Raw genomic sequence first — 21,481 nt, forward strand, 5'->3', positions numbered from 1 at the left:
AAATTGTACTTTAGGTGTTGGTTTTAAAGGTGCTCAATAGGAAATTGGTGCTTACCTGAAATCCTTTTTTAAAATCTGTAGCCTACTTCCCAAGTGCAATCCAGTCAAGGAGATATACATATCTGTAGCTCTGACTGCTGCATTTCATTCACTAAAGTGGCAAAGTATGGGCATGAGGGGTATCACTGGAGTTTCCAATGCATTTGAGTGGTTTCACCCTGAAGGCTGTGGAAAGTGAGGTGAAAGTAAAGAGAATTAAGGAAATAAGTTTGCTTAGGAATCAGAAGGCATTCAGTTAGATACCACGTTGATGAGAGTAGTAGAAGAACTTGAACAGACTAGAGCAGTCAACTAAAATTTACTTAGTGTAAATAATAATTTAAAAAAAAACAGATTCTGCTCAGGCAGAGGGGAATCCCTAATTAGCACGATAAAATGTGTTAGTTTTCTGACTTTGACATATGTAGACTGTGTTCTTCTGAACATATTTGTGGAACAAATTGATTTAAGTCTCCCTCAATGGGGAATTGAGCATGACATAAAATCTCAGACATTTGAACAAGAAACCACCTGTGAGCTATAACATCTAAACCTTTTATTCTTGTACACTAATGAAACTTTTAATTAGGGAAGCTTTCTCTCCAGAGTGGGGTGGGGTAGGTGCTCTCCTTTCTTCTCTGAAAAAAATCTTGATGTTTGATTTTGCTGATTGCACTGTATTCATAAGGAGAGCCAATCTTTCAGCTGAGTATGAGAGAAGGTTGAAGGGCTGCATGATTTATATAATTATTGCACGATATTTTCCACCTCACCCTTTTTGCTTGTGTGTATTAGGAAGAACAGAACATGATTTATTTACTTTTTGAAAAATTAAATCCAGGAGAATTGGGGTAGAAATAAGTATGAACAAAACTCAAAAAATAAAACTTTTGTTAAGGTATAAATCTCCCTGGAATAAGTAACGCACACCCTTCGCTGCCGTCCCCTGTTTCCCACCACCACCACCCAACTCTTAGCAGGTTTCCCTGTCTTTTGGTGGTCTCCAGCAAAATCTATTGCAGGGGCTCAGCAAGTCTGTCCGATTCTGCTGGACTAAATACTGTTTTTAAATCTTGCCCACTATTAGGCTTCGCTGGATTAGAAAATCCCAGAATGTGAAACAAACCTCAGATCTGGGCCCTGAATCATGGGGAAACTTTGACAGCTGCGGACTCAACAAACTGCCAGACCTTCAGCAATGAAATTTGTGGGATATCAATAGTGGCAGTGAGGCATAGTGGTGGTTTTGGCCAGGCAGAAAAGAATTGGAGGAAAGGGGAGTCACCATAGGTCCAAGGAAATACTTGGCCAGAGAGCTGATTGCACTGTATTCATAAGGAGAGCCAATCTTTCAGCTGAGTATAAGAGAAGGTTGAAGGGAAATATTTGGTTTGGTTGGGAGGTATGGGAGTGTGGGGAGAAGGGTGAAGAGACCTCAGAAGGCTTGTATGAGCATGCTTGTTTTTGTGGGGGCTGTCGGAATGGAACCTTTAATTTTTCTTTTATTTTCTCCTTTTTTGGTTTCAATCCCTGCTCTTAAAATACAAATTTCATCCTGTGACATGTACATCCCACTCCTCTGATTTTTCTTTATCTCTTCACCCATGTGCTTCCCAGCATCTATTATGTTACTTGATCTCCTCTTCCTGACATCATCCTTCTGGGTTTTCTCTCCACAAGTGTATTTGTTATTGTCATCTTTCTTCACACATTTGTTTTCCTCAAGCAGTGCTAGCTAGTCTACCATGCCTTTGTCTTCTCCTCCCCCTTTGAGCCATCCCAGATGTCTTCTGTTCACCTGCATCTCTCCTTTTTACCCTAGCCACATCTCTCCTTATCTCCAGGACCCCTTTCATCTCATCTTAGCAGTAATTAAGTCAAGCCACCAACAATCTTAGCGTGACACTGTCTGCATCAGAAACTTGTTTCTGTTAAGCACAGGGAGTTTACTTTTTTTGTTTGCTGACCAGCATGTAGTTTTTCATGCTACCAATGACAGAGGGAACGGTTGTTCTTCAAGTAGTGTTCAAGTAGTGTTCCTATGGGTGCTCCGCTGTAGGTGTGCTTGTGTCTCTGCGCTGCTGATTGGAGAACTTCGGTAGCAGTGTCTGTTAGTCCCACACATGCGCTGTCTCTCCTTGTGCCCCACAACGTGCGCAGGCTAACTCCCCTCAGTTCCTTCTCAACTGCCTTGGCTAGAGATGGAACTATTAGCAGTCCATTAGCAACTATTACCTTTGTTTATATTTCTACTGCTTGTTAGTTGCCCCAGTAGTAGTTGTAGTTTTTCTTTTTACTTTCTCTCCCCCTCCCACTCCCCACAAAAAAGGTTTTATTGTCCCACTTTTTCATACCCCAACAGTTATGCCCAATTCACCAGGCTTCAAGAAGTGTCTCTCCTGCAAAGAGGCTATCCCTGTAGCAGGCAAGCACTCCTGCTGCATATGCTGCCTTGGGGAAAGCCACATTCCACAGAAGTGTGGTCTCTGCCAGCAACTCAGGCACAGGTCTCGCAAGGAGAGGGAGTTGAGACAGAAGATCGTTTTCATGGAGGCGATCCTCCCTGGACCCGTGCTGAAAGTCAGCTGGCAGACATGAGTCTTCCCCACAGCCCTCAATATCCAAGGACGATGGGTTGAAGAAATCAGCCACTGACCCCTCATCAAAAAAGATAGTGTGAAGTCCCCAGAGTGAGCCCCGAGACACCCATAAACGATCTCTGTCACTCTTTGTATCCTCTGTACTGTCAGCACCAAGATAATCCCAGTCCGGTACCGATGGCTCGTGAAGATCTGGGGCAGCAGGTGTCATTGACAAGCCTACAGACCTGATGGGCACGGGCACTGAGTCAATGGCACTGAAGGACAAAGGCAGGAGCCAGCACTCCACTAAGATGACGCTACCGGTGCGCACTGCTCCACCAGAACCATCATCAATGCCCCATTCAGCCCTGGAGTGATCAGTTCGGGCAAGATCTCCAACCCCCCTGGTACTGCCAGTGGCACCAAGTTGGTCGATATCACTGGAATTCCAGCACTAGAGAGACCTCCGTGTAGCCAATGTACCGGAGTCTCCACTTCTCGGTACTGGGACCTCGGTGCCAAGTCCTCTTCAGGCACAAGAGTCTTCCCTGCTGCCCTGCCATGCTCCCCCACTTTCTAGTGCAGACTCAGACAGCAAACCAGAGGAAGCTGTGTTACAATACTCCTCCCAGGCTTCCTATGTTGCCCAATATCAACAAGACCCCTGAACATACCCTCAGATGGCCTTACCACCACCGTCTTGGTACAGCCAACCATGGGCACCACTACCGGGCTCTGTACCACCCCCCCAGTAGCCATACTGGGATCCTTAGGCTACATATTGCCCTCATGCTTCTCGGGCTTCTAGCTTCACCCAAGAACCCCCAAGACGCTCCCCTTGGCCACAGCATCCCAAGCCTCAGAACCTCCAGAAGAGATCATGGGGGAAAAGGAAGACGCCATTGAGGAAGAGATGACTCTGAGGACCAACAATATCCTCTTCCTCCCCAGATGAAGCCATCATGCCTCCGCCACCATCCTTGGCCAATGACTTCCAAAGAGAGTGGCAGATACTCTACAGATACCATTAGAAGAAGTCAAGGACACCCATCCCAAGCTCCTTGACATTACAATCCTCCTTGTCCTCCAAAATAGCCCTCCCCATAATGAGGCTCTCCTAGACCCCACAAAAGCCATATGGCTGAACACAGCATTGGTGGTGCCTACCTGCAAGTGGTCCGATGATAAAATATATATATATATATATTATGTCGCAGTGAAGGAGACAGAGTTCCTCCTCTTCTGCCCTCCACCCAACTCCATTGTGATGTACACTATCAACTCTCGTGACTGGTTGTGAAGTACCACTGGATTTATCTCCCACTTGTCATCCTGTAGGAATTTGCGACTGAGACCCATCTGCTATCGAGTTTTGAGTGGCTGGGAGGTAAGTCGCTGATAATGTGACATCGTGGGAAATGCACCAGTTCCATAGTCTCATTACTTCTGCATAGAAGGAGGGCAACCTGGCTCCCCCTTGTTGGATAATGTAGTACATATACGTTATATTGTCTATTAGGACTCTCGTGTGTGATCCCTTGATCAGCAGGAGGAAATGGGCACAGGCATTCCTGACCACCCTGAGTTTGAGGAAGTTGATGTGGAGGGATATCTGTGTGAATGACAACCTGCCTTGTGTTGTGAGATTGTTTAGATGTGTGCCATCCTATGCATTCGTGGTGAGGAAAAACGACGGGGAGGTTTGTGAAAAGGGAATTCCCCTTGCAAACATTTACTGGGTCTTCACTCTAGTCCAGGGGTAGGCAACCTATGGCCTGTGCGCCAAAGGCGGTATGCGAGCTGATTTTCAGTGGCACTCACACTGCCTGGGTCCTGGCCACCAGTCCGGGGGGCTCTGCATTTTAATTCAATTTTAAATGAAGCATCTTAAACATTTTAAAAACTTTATTTACTTTACATACAACAATAGTTTAGTTACATATTATAGACCTCTAGAAAGACTTTCTAAAAACGTTAAAATGTATTACTGGCACGTGAAACCTTAAAGTAGAGTGAATAAATGCAGACTCGGCACACCACTTCTGAAAGGTTGCCGACCCCTGGTCTAGCCTGTCTCTGGTCTGTAAAGTGAACTGAACCACATCTGGTGGCATTGCATGTGAAGCCTGGCATGTGGTATTACCACTGTGCCTGCTGCCATATGCCCCAAGAGTTGTAGGCAGTGTCTGGCTGATATTTGTGGGCTGTTTTGAATGGTCTCTGCGTGTGGCCAAAGGAAGGAGTCTGTATTGAGATAGGAAAGCTCCGGCCTGTAAAGAATTGAGGTCGGCACCTATGAATTCCAGTTCCACTGCACTGGAGCGAGGGTCGATATCTGTTCGTGATTTATCTGAACAAGAAATGTTCATGCTACTGCTCGAGAGCAGGGATGGGGCAATGCTCTCGGGGCAATGCTCTTCTTTTCCCTGGGGCAGGGACCTTCTCTATGCCTTTCCTCCGTTTTCCCCCTACTGGTGAAGGTCCTATTAAAAATAAAAAGAGAAGGCGCATACGTCATACTGATTGCTCCCACTTGGCTGACACAGACTTGGTACCATTACCTGTCACAACTCACAACATGCCCACCGATCTCTCTCCAATCCACTCCAGAACTGCTGTTGCAGAACGAAGGATGCACCCTACATCCCAACCTGGGAATTTCTTCGCCTCAAGGTTTGGCTCCTTCATGGTTCCAGTGTATAAAGAGCTCCTGCTCCAAGGAGGTACAAGAGATACCTCTACACAGTAGAAAGTCCTCAACACGATGGACTTACCTAAAAAAAATGGTCCAGGTTTTGGATTTGGTGCACTTCCCATCAAATCTCCCAGACCTCTGTGGCTCTTCCAAAGATCTTAGACTATGTACTGACTCTAAAAAAAATTTGGGACTAACTCTGAGCTCCCTGAGGGTCCACTTGGCAGCAATAGCAACATTTCACCGCCAAGTAGAGTGATACTCAGTGCTATCTCATCTGATCACGAAATGATTCCTTGGGGGTATAGTAAACTTTCCCCACAACCCTGATATCCTACCTCCTTATGGGACCTGAACCTGGGATTGAGAGGCCTGATTAGACCTCCCTTCGAACCTATAGCCATCTGCTCGCTTACACACCTTTCCATGAAGACAGCCGTCCAGATAGCAAACACCTCGGTTAGGAGAAAAAGTGACTCTGATGGCACATTTTCCCCCTCCCCCCCATGGTATTCTTTTGGGACAAGGTTATGATCAGGCCACATCCAAAATTTATCCCTAAAGTAACCTCCCCGTTCCACATGAACCAATTGATGCACCTTCCAATTTTCTACCCCAAACCTCACCGTGACATCAGGGGGGCTATATTACACATACTAGATGTCAGGAGAGTCCTAGCCTTTCCCTGGATAGAACAGAGATGGCTTTCAGGAAGTCTCCTAAAGTTTTCCTCTCTATTGTGGGAAGATCTAAGAGCTCAGCAATATCAGCCCAGAGACTCTCCAAGTGGGTTTGAAACTACATTAGACAATGTTATCAGATCTGCAACATGACCCTGCCAGATAGCATTTGCACACACTCCACGAAGTCGATTTCTTCATCTGTCACCTTCTTTAAGAATTTCCTTATCTCAGTATCAGAGGGGTAGCCATGTTAGTCTGGATCTGTAAAAAGCAACAAAGAGTCCCGTGGCACCTTATAGACTAACTGATGTATTGGAGCATAAGCTTTCGTGCGTCTGACGAAGTGGGTATTCACCAACCAAAGCTTATGCTCCAATACATCTGTTAGTCTATAAGGTGCCACAGGACTCTTTGTTGCTTTTCCCTATCTCAGGAATCTGTAGAGCAGCGACATGGACATCACTCTGCATCTTCGCAGAACATTATGCGATCACTGGAGACTTCACCTCAGATGCCTTCTTTGGCTCCACAGTATTGTCATCTGTAACTGACCTGACTCCAAAGCCTCAGCCCTCCAGTAGGGATAGTGATCGGGGGTCACCTACAGTGAGCACCAATAGGGATGCTACTCGCAGAAGTAGTAGTTACTTGCCCTGTGCAGTAACGATGCTTCTTCAAGATGTGTGTACCTATGGATGCTTCATAGCCCACCTCCTCCCCTCTACTTCGGAGTTCTTGTCAATGATTCTTGTGACAGTGTACCCCATAAGGCTTTATGGGGCGGGGGTGCTTATAAATGTATGTATGACATAACTGGAATATGTTTTGTGCTGCCTGTGCCATGTAATAGGGGACATTGCAGTCTGTATATATTATGTGTGCCTCCCAACACCAAAATACTAACATCCCCCTATACGCTGTATGTTACCCCCAATGACCAATAACTGACGCTTCAAATTTTCTGTATCGTTTATTTTTCAAATATTATCTAATAAACTTTTATATCTCCGTAAAGGTTATGGTCTACTATATCTATTCATCCTATTTGTACATGTATATCATTTTCTACTTGAGGTTAAGAATATGGGCTGTATGCTTGCTTGGTTTCTTAGGCCTTGGCTACACTCGCGGGTTCACAGCGCAGCCGCGGCTGCGCTGTGAACCCGCAAGTGTAGTCGCGCCGCCAGCGCTGCGAGAGCTCTCCGAGGGGAATAGCTTGCAGTGCTGCGAGCGAGCGTGCAGCACTGCAGGCGCTGATTACACTGGCGCTTTACAGCGTTGCACTCGCTGCGCTCGGGGGGGTGTTTTTTCACACCCCTGAGCGCAGCAAGTGCAGCGCTGTGAATTGCCAGTGTAGCCAAGGCCTAAGTAAGCTTTGGGAGGCATTTGGTCAGCTTCTTTAGGAAGGAATTTGCCAGGTTAAGTACCTGATCAGGGAACACTTGAGGAACAATGCATCTTGGAATGCTCCAATCCACATAAGAAGTCTTCCTGGAGACATGCAAGATACCATGTGGACAATGGCTTCGGTCTGTAAAGACTGAGTCATGCAGAGACATGTGACTTGCCCAGGTGACTCCAGAACTCCATCTTGGAGCTGGACTTTGCATAGGAGGGAGGAGGGGGGTCTCCACCCACAAGAGAGAGTCTATTTAAACCCGTGGGAGACCCCTCCATTTTCTCTTCAGCTGGCTAAAGAAGGAGCCTCTCCACTCCCCCAGGATACTTGAAGGAAACTGGAACAAAGGACAGTAACTACAGGGGTTGTGAGTGATTGCAAGACCCAGGCTAAAGGGAGATTAGCCTGTAAAAGGGAGCATTCTGGAACTGGTGAGATTATCTGTATTTAGTTTGATTAGACATAGATTTGTGCATTTTATTTTATTTTGCTTGGTGACTTACTTTGTTCTGTCTGTTACTACTTGGAACCACTTAAATCCTATTTTCTGTATTTAATAAAATCACTTTATTTAGTAATTTACTCAGTATGTATTAATACCTGGGGGAGCAAACAACTGTGCATATCTCTCTATCAGTGTTATAGAGGGTGAACAATTTGAGTTTACTCTGCATAAGATTTATACAGGGTAAAACGGATTTATTTGGGTTTAGACCCCATTGGGCATATGAGTGCTAAAGACAAGCAAACTTCTGTGAGCTGTTTTCAGGTAAACTTGCAGCTTTGGGGCAAGTGATTCAGACCCTGGGTCTGTGCTGGAGCAGACAGGAGTGTCTGGCTCAGCAAGACAGGGTGCTGGAGTCCTGAGCTGGCAGGGAAAACAGGAGCAGAGGTAGTCTTTGCACATCAGGTGGCAGCTCCCAAGGGGGTTTCTGTGATCCAACCCGTCACAATTCTATAGTAGAGAAAGAACTGAGGGAGGTTAGCCCATGCACACTGGCTAGCCTCGTGGCGGTGCACAAGGAGAGACAGTGCATGCATGGGCCTAATGGACGCTGCTACTAAAATTCTTCCAGAAGCAGTGCAGGAATGCAAGCACACCTACAGCGGAGCACCCATAGGGACACACCTCTCGTAGAATCATTGTTATTGCACAAGAATCGTTACTGCACTTCTTTCTTATAGAAAACTGCAATGCAAAGCACCTACTAGACAACATAATTAGGATAATGAATAGTTAATACTGCAGCCTTTTCCTGAAATAATTTAATTTTGCTGTCTGCTCTGATCAAAAAAGTCTTTTATCAAACTCTTGAAATGACTAACCCGGGGTAATCATCTTTAAGGCTTAAAGGGGTTGAGGACTTGTATCACACAGAATCTCAAGTGTGAGCCCTATTCTAACTTCAAAACTCTGATTAATAACACTTTTCCTTCTCTAGCGTCTGCCATCCAAAAATCTCAAAGCATTTTACAAGTGTTAAGGAATTCTGTGTCTCACAACTCCTATCAATATTATTCCTGTTTTACATTTTGGGAACATGAAAAAGTGAAGTGACTTGCTTAAGATCACACAAAGCCTAGAGTAGAAGATAGATCTCTGGACTTCTGGTCTTGTGCTTTAGCCACAAACCTAGTAATGTAAGTTGCCTTTGCTATTAGACAAGTAGAAAAACACACACATTACTGTTAAGCAATATTGCAAAGATTAAATTATTTTAAGGACTTTAAATGCCCACTCCTTTTTCTTTCTTTTAAAAAGCTTTCAAGTGATCCTTGGCTCACTAAGATTTGCAGATGGTTGTGTGTGATCTGGATAGAATGATGTAATATGTGTTTTGGCTCTGGTGAGGAAGCAAACTTGTACAAAGCTAATCTCAAAGTCACTCAGAATTTTCCTGTTCTAATTTTAGTCCCTTAGGCATTCTAACACATTTACCATCTGCCTACCGGGCCTTTAAAAATCTCCATCATCCAAACAAGGCACAGGTCAGGATAGCTGTCCTGTTTGCTATCTCTCCAGTAGCACCACTTTGTCAGTCCATACCAAATTAATGATAAAGCTCCTCCTCTTTTTTGCATCCCTCCCATCCATATGGGAATTCTTTGCCATGCAGCAATGGATTAGTGATATAAGCCTTTTCCATTTCTAAAGGTTTCTTGGATCAAGATTGACTTTATCAGCTAACACCAATATGGTAAAGATGAAATTACTATAAGGGAGTGCAAAACTGGTTGAAAGACTATACTCAAGGAGTAGTTATCAATGGCTGACTGTCAACTGTGAGGAATGTATCTTGTGGGGTTCTGCAGGGGTCTGGCCTGGGTCTGGTAATAGTCAGTATTTTTGTTAATGACTTGGATAATAGCGTGGAGAGTATGCTTATAAAATTTGCAGATAACACCAAGTTGGAAGGGGTTGCAAGCATTGTGGAGGGCAGGTTTAGAATTCAAAATGATCTTGACTAGGGCTGTCGATTAATCGCAGTTAACTCACGCAATTAACTCAAAAAAATTAATCGTAATTAATCAGTTTTAATCTCACTGTTAAGCAATAGAATACCAATTGAAATTTATTAAATACTTTTGCTGTTTTTCTACATTTTCAAATACTTGATTTCAATTTACAACACAGAATACAAAGTATATAGTGCTCACTTTATATTATTTTTTATTACAAATATTTGCACTGTAAAAATGATAGTATTTTTCAATTCACCTCATACAAGTACTGTGATGCAATCTCTATCATGAAAATGCAACTTACAAATGTAGATTTTTTTTGTTACATAACTGCACTCAAAAACAAAACAATATAAAATTTTAGAGCCAACAAGTCCACTCAGTCTTATTTCTTGTTCAGCCAATCGCTAAGACAAACAAGTTTGCTTACCTTTACGGGAGATAAATATGCTCGCTTCTTATTTATAATGTCACCAGAAAGTGAGAACAAGCGTTCGCATGGCTCTGTTGTAGTCAGCAATGCTAGGTATTTACGTCCCAGATATGCTAAACATTTGTATGCACCTTCATGCTTTGGCCACCATTCCAGAGGACATGCTTCCATGCTGATGACGCTCATTAAAAAAAATAATGCATTAATTAAATTTGTGACTGAATTCCTTGGGGAAGAACTGTATATCTCCTCTGTTTTACCTGCATTCTGCCATATATTTATATTATAGCAGTCTCGGATGATGACCCAGCACTTGTTGTTCATTTTAAGAACCCTTTCACTGCAGATTTGATAAAATGCAAAGAAGGTACCAATGTGAGATTTCTAAAAATAGCTACAGCACTTAACCCAAGGTTAAGAATCTGAAGTGCCTTCCAAAATCTGAGAGGGACAAGCTGTGGAGCATGTTTTCAGAAGTCTTAAAAGTCTTAAAAGAGCAACACTCCAATGTGGAAACTACAGAATCTGAACCACCAAAAAAAAAAATCAACCTTTTGTTGGTGGCATCTGACTCAGATGATGAAAATTAATGTGCGTCAATCCGCACTAGTTTGGATTGTTATTGAGCAGAACCCTTCATCAGCACAGAAGCATGTATTCTGGAATGGTGGGCAAAGCATGAAGGGACATATGAATCTTTACCATATCTGGCATGTAAATATCTTGCGACGCTGGCTACAATAGTGCCATGTGAACGCCTGATCTCACTTTCAGATGACATTGTAAATAAGAAGTGGGCAGCATTATCTCTTGCAAATGTAAACAAACTTGTTTGTCTGAGCGATTGGCTGAATAAGAAGTAGGACTGAGTGGATTTGTAGGCTCTAAAGTTTTACATTGTTTTATTTTTGAATGCAGATTTTTTTTGTACATAATTCTATATTTGTAAGTTCAACTTTCATGATAGAGATTGCACTACAGTACTTTGTATTAGTATTTTTCAGTTCACATTTTTTTTCTTTTTTACAGTGCAAATATTTGTAATAAAATAAAGTGAGCACTGTACACTTTGTATTCTGTGTTGTATTTGAAATCAATATATTTGAAAATGTAAAAAACATCCAAAATGTTTAAATGGTATTCTATTATTGTGTAACAGAGCAATTAATCACGATTAATTTTTTTAATTGCTTGACAGCCCTAATCTTGACAAATTGGTCTGAAATCAACAAGATGAAAGTCACTAAAGACAAGTGCAAAGTACTACACATAGGAAGGAAAAAATCAAATGCACAATTACGAAGTGGGGAATATAACTAGCTAGACAGTAATACTACTGAAAAGGATCTGGGGGTTATACTGAATCACAAATTGAATGAGTCAACAATGTGATTCAGTTGCTAAAAAGATTAATATCATTCCAGGGTGTATTAACAGGAGTGTCATATATAAGAAATGGGAAGTAGTTGTCCTGTTCTGTTTGGCACCAAGGCACCTGGAGTTCTGTGTCCAGTTCTAGGTACCACACTTTAAGAAAGATATGGGCAAATAGGAGCGAGTCCAGAGGAGAGCAACAAAAATTATAAATGGTTAGAAAATCTGACCTATGGGATCAGTTAAACTGGGCATGTTTAGCTTTGAGAAAAGATTGAGATGGGATAAGTCTTCAAATATCTTAAGGGCTGTTATAAATAGGACAGCGATAAATTGTTCTCCATGTTATCTGAAGGTAGGACAAGATGTAATTGGTTTAATCTGTAGCAAGGGAGATTTAGGTTAGATATTAAGAAAAAGTTTATAACTATAAGAATATTTAAGCTCTAGAACAGGTTATAAAGCGAGATTGTGGAATCTCCATCATTGAAGGTTTTTAAGAACAGGTTAAAGTGTTAGACAAACACTTGTCAGGGATGATCTAGGGCAGTGGTTCTCAAACTTTTTTTCCCATGGCCACTTGAAAATTGCTGAGGGTCTCGGCAGACCACTTAATGATCTTTCCAAATGTTGTTTGTACCGGTCGCCAACTATTTTAAAGCGCTTTGAATAAAAGCACTATATATAAAAAAAACCCTTAATAATAATAAACGTGTTTTTGTTCTATGAATAAAAGCACACAACTCATATTTTAATATATCAGTAGTCTTACCTTTCTAATGCAATGGATGTGCTCTCTCTCCCCCTTCGCGGCAGCTCCCAAGCTGGGGCTGGGAAGGAGGGCGGTCTCTCCCCACCAGCCACAGCTCCTGGAGCCGGAGAAAGTCACCTCTTTCTCTGGCCGCCACAGCCCTGCACATCCCAAATTCCCCCTACCCCCTCTTCTGACCCCACTGCCCCCTTTCACCTACTCTCTAATCCCCCCAACGCCGCCAACTCACCTTACATGTGCGTCTTCTCCAGGGTCCAAGCACCTAATTAGTGGAGCCACACAGGTGTGGCTCCACTAATTAGGTGGATGGCCTTTCATTTTCTTGTATGTGGCCGCCCAGGCATGCATCTTAAAGGGAACTCTCTGTGGACCACCTGAATGGAGCTCGCGGACCGCAGTTTGAGAACCTCTGGTCTAGGTTACTTGGTCCTGTCTCAGCACAGGGGACTTGATTTGATGACCTCTCCAGTCCTACATTTGTATTATTCTATAAGTTACTCATAAAGTTCCACCTCCTAAAGGTGGTCCCTCAGATCAGTACACTCCCTGCCTTCTATCAAGGTTGGTGATAAATTCCCCTTTCTGAGGGAGCCCAAAGTAGCAAGTACTATATATGCTTCTTGGCTATCTGATTGTTTATGCATCTTCCTTCATTGTAAAACCAGAACAATTCCTTTTGTGAAATGCTTCTGTTTGCATATTCCTTGCCTTATAATCTGCATAGTCTCACTAAAGCACAGCTGTCCTCAAGATACAACCATATGAAACACTGTTTTCCCCTCCCATTAGGGCCAATCCACTTGCTGTTTCTCACTTAACACAGGCCTGGTCTACACTACGACTTTAATTCGGATTTATCAGCGTTAATTCGAATTTACCCTGCATCCGTCCACACAACGACGCCATTTAATTCGAAATAAAGGGCTCTTTAAATCGATTTCTGTACTCCACCCCGACGAGCGGAGTAGCGCCAAAATCGATTTTAACATTTCGAATTAGGGATAGTGTCGCAATTCGATGGTATTGGCCTCCGGGAGCTATCCCACAGTACATCATTGTGACCGCTCTGGACAGCAATCTAAACTCGGATGCACTGGCCAGGTAGACAGGAAAAGCCCCGCGAACATTTGAATTTCATTTCCTGTTTGCCCAGCGTGGAGAGCACAGGTGACCACAGATAGCTCATCAGCACAGATAACCATGCAGGCCGATAATCGAAAAAGAGCACCAGCATGGACCGTACGGGAGGTACTGGATCTGATCGCTATATGGGGAGAGGATTCAGTGCTAGCAGAACTTCATTTGAAAAGACGAAATACCAAAACTTTTGAAAAAATCTCCAAGGGCATTATGGAGAGAGGCCACAATAGGAAGATCAGAGGAGGCAGGATGCAACGCTGGGGCTGCTGCGTGAGCAAACAGACATGCTCCGGCGTCTGGTGGAGCTTCAGGAACGGCTGCAGGAAAACAGACTGCCGCTTCAGCCCCTGTTCCACCCTCCCCCCTCCCCATGTTCCGTATCCTCCTCACCCAGACGTGTAAGAACGCGGGGGGGGGGGGGGGGGGGGGGGGAAGGCTCCGTACACCTTCCCATTCCACCCCAGTGGACAGCCCAAGCAAAATGCTGTCATTTTTTAAACATTTTTTAGTGGCCTTTTCCTTCTCACCGATCCTCCTCCCAAACCCCACCCGGGTTCCCTCCCTCTTTTTATAATCTATTAATAAAGAATAAATGATTTTTAAATGATAGTGACTTTATTTGGTTTGAAAGCAAGCTGGGGGAAGGGGGAGGGTGGGTTCGTTACAGAGAATGAGTCAATAAAGGGAGCAGGTTTTCATGAAGGAGAAACAAACAGATATTTCACACTGTAGCCTGGCCAGTCATGAAACTGGTTTTCAAAGCTTCTCTGATGCACAGCGCTTCCTGGTGTGCTCTTCTAATTGCCCTGGTGTCTGGTTGCGCGTAATCAGCAGCCAGGCGATTTGCCTCAGCCTCCCACCCCGTCCTAAAGGTCTTCCCCTTACTTTCACAGAGATTGTGGAGCACGCAGCAAGCAGAAATAACAATGGGGAGATTGGTTTGGCTGAGGTCTGAGCGAGTCAATAATGAACGCCAGCGACCTTTTAAACGGCCAAATGCACATTCTACCACCATTCTGCACTTGCTCAGCCTGTAGTTAAACAGCTCCTGACTCCTGTCCAGGCTGCCTGTGTCTGGCTTCATGAGCCATGGCATTAAGGGGTAGGCTGGGTCCCCAAGAATAACTATTGGCATTTCAGCATCCCCAACGGTTATTTTCTGGTCCGGAAAGTAAGTCCCTTGCTGCAGCCCTTTAAACAGAGTAGTGTTCCTGAAGATGCGAGCGTCATGAACCCTTCCCGGCCAGCCCACGTTGATGTTGGTGAAACGTCCCTTGTGATCCACAAGTGCTTGCAGCACCATTGAAAAGTACCCCTTGCGGTTTATGTACTGGGTACCCTGGTGCTCCGATGCCAAGATAGGGATATGGGTTCCGTCTATCGCCCCACCACAGTTAGGGAATCCCATTGCAGCAAAGCCATCCACTATGGCCTGCACATTTCCAGAGTCACTACCTTTCGTAGCAGCACCTGAGTGATTGCTTTGGCTACTTGCATCACAGCAGCCCCCACAGTAGATTTGCCCACTCCAGATTGATTCCCGACTGACCGGTAGCTGTCTGGCGTTGCAAGCTTCCACAGGGCTATCGCCATGCGCTTCTCAACTGTGAGGGCTGCTCTCATCTTGGTATTCTGGCGTTTCAGGGCAGGGGACAGCAAGTCACAAAGTTCCATGAAAGTGCCCTTACGCATGCGAAAGTTCCGCAGCCACTGGGAATCGTCCCACACCTGCGACACTATGCGGTCCCAGCAGTCTGTGCTTGTTTCCCTTGCCCAGAATCGGCGTTCCATGGATAGAACCTGCCCCATTAACAACGTGATCTCCAAAGCACTGGGGCCCGTGGTTTCACAGAATTCTGTGTCCGTGTCCATGTCCTCATCATGCTTGTCGCTGCGCTGCCGCCGCCGCTGCCTCCTTGCCTCGTTTTTCTGGTCCTGGCTCAGCATAAACTCCACGAAAACGCGTGAGGTGTTTACAATGTTCATGACTGCTGTCTTGAGCTGAGCGGGCTCCATGCTTGCCGTGGTATGGAGTCTGCAGTGTTCACCCAGGAAAAAAGACGTGAAATGGTTGTCTGCCGTCCGTTGCTTTCATGCAGGGAGGGAGGGAGGGGGTGAGGCTGTACCCAGAACCACCTGCGACAATGTTTTTTGTCCCATCAGGCACGGGGATCTCAACCCAGAATTTCAATGGGCGCAGGAGACTGCGGGAACTATGGGATAGCTATGGGATAGCTACCCATAGTGCAACGCTCCAGAAATCGACAAATTAATGTGCTTAGTGTGGCCGCATACATTCGACTTTATACAATCTGTTTCCCAACTTCGAATTATATGAATTCGGATTAATCCCATAGTGTAGACATACCCTTAGGGACTAGACAAAGGATTCCTAAGCAGGTCTGTTCCCTGAATACTCATCTTCTGAGTTATTCTTCTTAAGTCACAAGATGTAGAAAGCCTAGAGCCTAAGCTGGGTGTATAGTGCAGTGCTGCTTACTTGGAAAAGCAGATTTAAGGCCAGGCTTTGGGTCTCAAGCCTGATGAGATGGGATTTTGGAGCCCTCTGTAAAGAGACTTTCATTATGTTGGAGAGCAGCTGCACTGATACAGCTAAGAAATAGCAGTTGTGGGTATCGTACCTGTTGGCGCCTCTTCTGAATTACTGGAAAGGTGCCTCTGACAGGAGGAAGACACACAATTTGGAGAACAAGGTACTTATTCCAGCTCCCCTTCCCCTTGGACAGGTTCTCAGGGAAAGGCTATGAGAATAACTACCTGGGAAACAGAGGAGGAGAATACCTGATTCATAGTACTGCACTGAACCCTAAGCAGGGAAAGTCTTTCTGGTAATGCTAAATTCTTTTCTTTTTGTATTCCCCTCTAATCTTCATGAATTAGCTTAAGCAAGATACGTTGCTAAGATGGCTTTCTTTCCCTGGTGAACTTTCCTCCATTTTACAGTTTTTTACAATAGCAATTTACCAGAGGAAACAAAGGGGAATGCCCCACTGTACCACGTTAAACAGGAGGAGTTAAAAACCATCAGTAGAGAGGTGTTAAGATCAAGTTATAATCTCTTGAGCTATATCCTTTGGAAGCCCAGTTAAGACATCTGTGGAAAGCCTGCAGAACTAATGTTATGGGAAAAATTCCAGTTAAATGCTATCCAGCTATTTCTCAGATAATGAACACTACCAGCTTTAGTAGATGCAGCAATTAGACATGGTTACTAAGGGAAACAGTCCATCTATAGTACATATTTGCACTAAAAAGTAAGGGTTATTCTCTTTTTGTTTCCCTTGGCCTGTTCTTATTGGAAGAACGGTGCTTTTTATCTGCATTGCTAACTCACTGTGGTTTGTGTTCTTGTTGTAGTGCAAGAGAATTCAAATTAAAGTAGACTAGAGATTGCATGCTCTGAGGGGAAATTCTGTTTTCAGTGAGGACATAAATTTGATAAATTCAGTCCATCTGAAGTGAAACAAAGTGTAGAGAGCTGGTGCCTAAGTTTATGGCACAGATTTTAATTTGAGAAGCCCAAGATGTCAACTTCTCCACTCTGTGGCCACGGGATGATAATATGTGGAATGAGCAGAGGAGTGGAAGTTGGGAACTCCTATAGTTTAATCCTGATGCCCTCAGCAGCTTTGGGCATGCCACTTAAACTTGACATGCGTCAGTTTATCAATGCGTAAGCTGGGGAGGATGCTTGCTCACTGTTGTATTGAACCAGCTGGGCTCTGAACCCACAATTCTGGCTCAGGATGCCGAAGCTGAAACCACCTAATGATGCCCTATAAATTGTGCTAATAAAAACCCTGTTTTACTGTAACAATTGTAGCTAGGGATTTGCACAAAGCTTCAGTTGGCTTGCCTCCATAAAAATATTTTAACCCTTTATAAATACACACAAAAAGCAAGGGGAAATGATTAAAGCATTTGAAATAGAAAAGATAAATAAAACTTAATTTATTTTGGTTTAGTCATTTAAAGGGAAAATCCCTAATTTTAACAGTTATTCAGATGGTATTAAAAGCACTTTTTAGGCAAAGGAAAGTCAGTTATAAATAGTAGTCCTTGAGGTCCAATCCTGTTTTTTAAATCAAAACTAACCAAAACAGAATAGACAAAGATTATGAAAGTACAGCTTCTGTCTGTTACTTGCAGCTCAGCTGCAGGAAAATTGCAGCGATGCTACACAGTCTTATTAGCCACTCTGGGTATGTCTACACTGTCTCCTCCTGTCCCTAGGCCTCAGAGCCCAAGCCCAAATGTCTGCACAGCTGCTTGAGCCCAAGTCTGTAGACCCAGGCTCTGAGACTCACTGCTGAGGGTTTTAAAATGTAGTGTAGACGTACCTCTGAGACCTGGCAAACTTTACCAGAACTGGGATAAACCATGGGGGGAGGAGGGGGAGAAGGGGATGTTTTCTTTTTAAAGCAGTGTTGTAAGGAGAGACTTGTCCTGGCTAGCTAAGCTGAACTCTTATAAGACACAAGCCAGAGAGAGGTAGGACTTAGGTAGGGGAGGAAATTAATACGTAAGGGAGGGAAGTAATCAGCTGTTGCTAGGGTTTCAATTGGCCAATGGAAAGAATAATGTTGGTGGCTTAGAGGCCTGACTATCGATCACAATGCCAGAGATCACCTGTTAAAATCCAGAGTAGCTCTGGTGGCAGAAATAAAAAAGGAAAGATGGTCCAATGGTTAGGGTGGTAGCCTGGAACTTTGGAGATCAGGTTCTATTCTGTGTTTGTTACTTCCTGTGTGACCTTGGGCAAGTCACTTAAGCTCTGACTACATGCAGTGTGTACCTGCGACCTGGATCACGCTTTAGCCAAGCCTGTCTACACTATTCCACACTGCAGAGCCACATATGCCATACACAGTGTACTCTTGTTCATACTGACATTACAGCTATACTTGTTTAATGCTTGGGTTTCTGGGGGCATATCCCATGGTTCTTAGTGTCTCACCAGCTTGAATTGCTCTAAGAATTGGTTCGTGTTGTGTTGTGGGAGAACTTGTCCTTCCCAGACCCCTGTGCAGAAGTGGTTTTAGCCCCACTACTTTTAAGCTGAGGCACTTCTGGCTCTGCATGCTCCTCACTTCTGTTCCTTTTAACTGGGGGACAAGCCATGGATCCACTAGATGAGCTGCTTCTGCTTGTGGGTGAGTACCAGAGTCGCAGTTAGGCAAGATGCCAGACAACATTTCAGGAGCACTTTCTGAGATGCAGAAGGGACTTGGATGGGGTTCATTCATGGCAGCAATGATGAATGCTGCAATTTCTGTGTAGACGGGTACATGGGGTGCAGGACAGCCAGCACAGCATGGTGGGTCCACATCATCACACAGACCTGGGAAGACCAGTAGTGGCTCCAAAACTTCCACAAAAGGAGCAGACCTTCATGGAGTTGTGTGAGCTGCTTGCCTTGACTGTCTGGTGCTAGAACATTCGATTGAGGGAGGCTTTACAGTACAGAATCGGTTGCAATTGCACTCTGGAAGCTTTCTACCCTGGACAGCTACAGGTATGCTACAAACCATTTTGGTATTGAAAAGGCAACTGTTGGGGTTGTGGTAATGGAGATTTGTGAGGCAGTTAACATTGTGGGATACCCTTGGGTGGTGGGCATTAAAAATGTGCCTGAAATAATTGCTGGCTTTCAGAGGATGAGATTTCCAAACTACGCTGGGGCCATTGATAGCATACATGTGCCCATAATTAGCTTGCAAGAAGGGGCAAGTGACTGTCAATTACAAAGGGTAGTACTCCCTGATTCTGCAGGCCTTGATCGACCAGAAGCAGGTTCATGAACATGTACTGTCAAGGTGTATGAGGCCTAGGTGCTTAGGAGATCTGGTCTACCTGCTGGGAGAAGCAAGGACCTTATTTCCTCCTAATGACATTATCAGTGGGGTGTTAGTGTCCACTGTTGTTTTGGTGGACCCCACCTAGGCACTTCTGCCATGACTCATGAATCCATACCCTGATATCAGAGGGCCTAGCAAGACAAGGTTCAATTACACACTTGAAAGTTGCAGGATGGTAGTGGAGTGCACATTTGGCAGGCGGAAGAGAAGATGGCACTGCCCACCGAACTGTTTGGATGACATTGTGGCCAATGCTATCTGTGTGATTATGGTCTGCTGCAGCCTATACAACAAATGCAATGTTAAAGATGAGTATTTTTCTGTGGAGTGGTCTCAAGGCCTTGCTGGTTTGCAGGTCTGATACTGTCAAGTAGAAAGTGCACCTGTCATAGCTGGGGCTGGGTCCAGGCATTCAAGGGAAATAAGGGATGCTTTTTGTCCCCCTGTCTTTGGAAGGCAGGGTGGTGTGAATGAGATGTGATGCTGTAAAGGTAACCTGTAATAGTTTTGTAACTTCCTTCCATCAAAACTGACCAATCAAAACACATCTAAGTTACAAGCAGAGACAAACTTTATTCTAGAGTACAGCCCCCAGCACGCTGCCTTCTCTTAGGAATGTTGTGCTGACAAATTAATGTTTGTAAACTGCTTTGAGGATGAAAAAGGGCTTAGGTAAGTGCTAAATATTCTCTTGTATTTACAAAAACATCAAACTATTGGACACTTCATATGCTGGCAAGTTAGTCCATCTTAGGAAAGTGCTTATTGCACCTGTGACTTTCCATTTGTATGTAATATGGTAGCAAGCAACAGAAGGAGTCAAACTTAGCAAAAGGTATTTATATTAAAATACATCCTCATTCAATAATGGTCAGTTTAAAATTAGATTGCACCAATAAATGAGCTGTAGGAGGAAATCCTGAATGGACAGGGAATGAATTCAATGATGTATTAAGTCTCTTCTTCTTCTGATTTCTGAGATGAGTTTGCTCTCCACTGAGTAGTGGGTCTGGAGCTGTGAAACCACATCTTTTCTAAGCCCCTCCTTTCAGGTTATTACAGATTTTTGAAAAACACTGATTTTTAGGCTGAAATATCTCTATTGTGTTTGCAAAACAAAGACTATTTAAAAAAATTCTTGGAACGTTTGAAGAAAACTGAGCTCCCACTGAGACGCTGTGTCCAAAAGCACTAATGTAATCCTGGGGTTTGGTGAGGAGCCGTAAAAATGATGAAAGGATTAGAAAACATACCTTACAGCATTAGACTGAAGGGGCTCAATCTGTTTAATTTAACAAAGAGAAGGTTAAGGGATGACTTGACCATAGTTTATAAGTACTTACATGGGGAGTAAAAATTTGACAGTGGGCTCTTACTGTCTAGCAGAGCAAGGTATAACAAGATCCAATGGGTAGAAGTCAGAGTGAATAAAAATTGAAGATTTAAAAAAATATATTTAAATTGGATTTCTGATTTAAATTAATATTTAAAAAAATAACTTATACATCGATTGAGCTCTTTCAGTTAATTGCTGTAAGGGATGTTTTCTAATCCTTTAATCATTCTTGAGGCTCTTCACCAAGCTCAAGGATTACATTAGCGCTTTTGAACACAGCCTCTCACTGGGTGCTCCTGTGCATCAGGTAATACGTTTTTCTTGGCTGTTTTGCAATGCTGAATTAATATAAATTCTCATTGTTTACAAAAAACAAAACGTCATTGTGCCCTGCAGTTCCCCGGACTTGGGTTTTTGGTGGCCCCTCAGAAGGAATGAACTACTATGTTGTGTTCTTTCCACTGAAAATGTCACAGAACATAAGAACGGCCATACAGGGTCAGACCAATGGCCCATCTAGCCCAGTGTCCTGTCTTCAGACAGTGGCCAAGTCCAGATGCTTCTGAGGGAATGAACAGAACAGGGCAGTTATCGACTGATCCATCTGCTGTCGTCCATTCCCAGCCTCTGGTAATTAGAGGCTTAGGATACCCACAGCCCAGGGTTGCATCCCTGATCATCTTGGC

At 44.0% G+C, this 21,481-nt stretch overlaps 1 protein-coding gene across 5 annotated transcripts in view; it reads left to right on the top strand.

Annotated features, from left to right (window-relative positions):
- Positions 1-21,481, top strand: part of CSTPP1 (centriolar satellite-associated tubulin polyglutamylase complex regulator 1) — a 155,393-nt gene that overhangs the window by 62,765 nt on the left and 71,147 nt on the right. The window lies entirely within an intron of this gene.

The sequence above is a fragment of the Chrysemys picta genome, chromosome 4, assembly GCF_011386835.1.
Source record: "Chrysemys picta bellii isolate R12L10 chromosome 4, ASM1138683v2, whole genome shotgun sequence".
Classification (NCBI taxonomy): domain Eukaryota; kingdom Metazoa; phylum Chordata; order Testudines; family Emydidae; genus Chrysemys; species Chrysemys picta.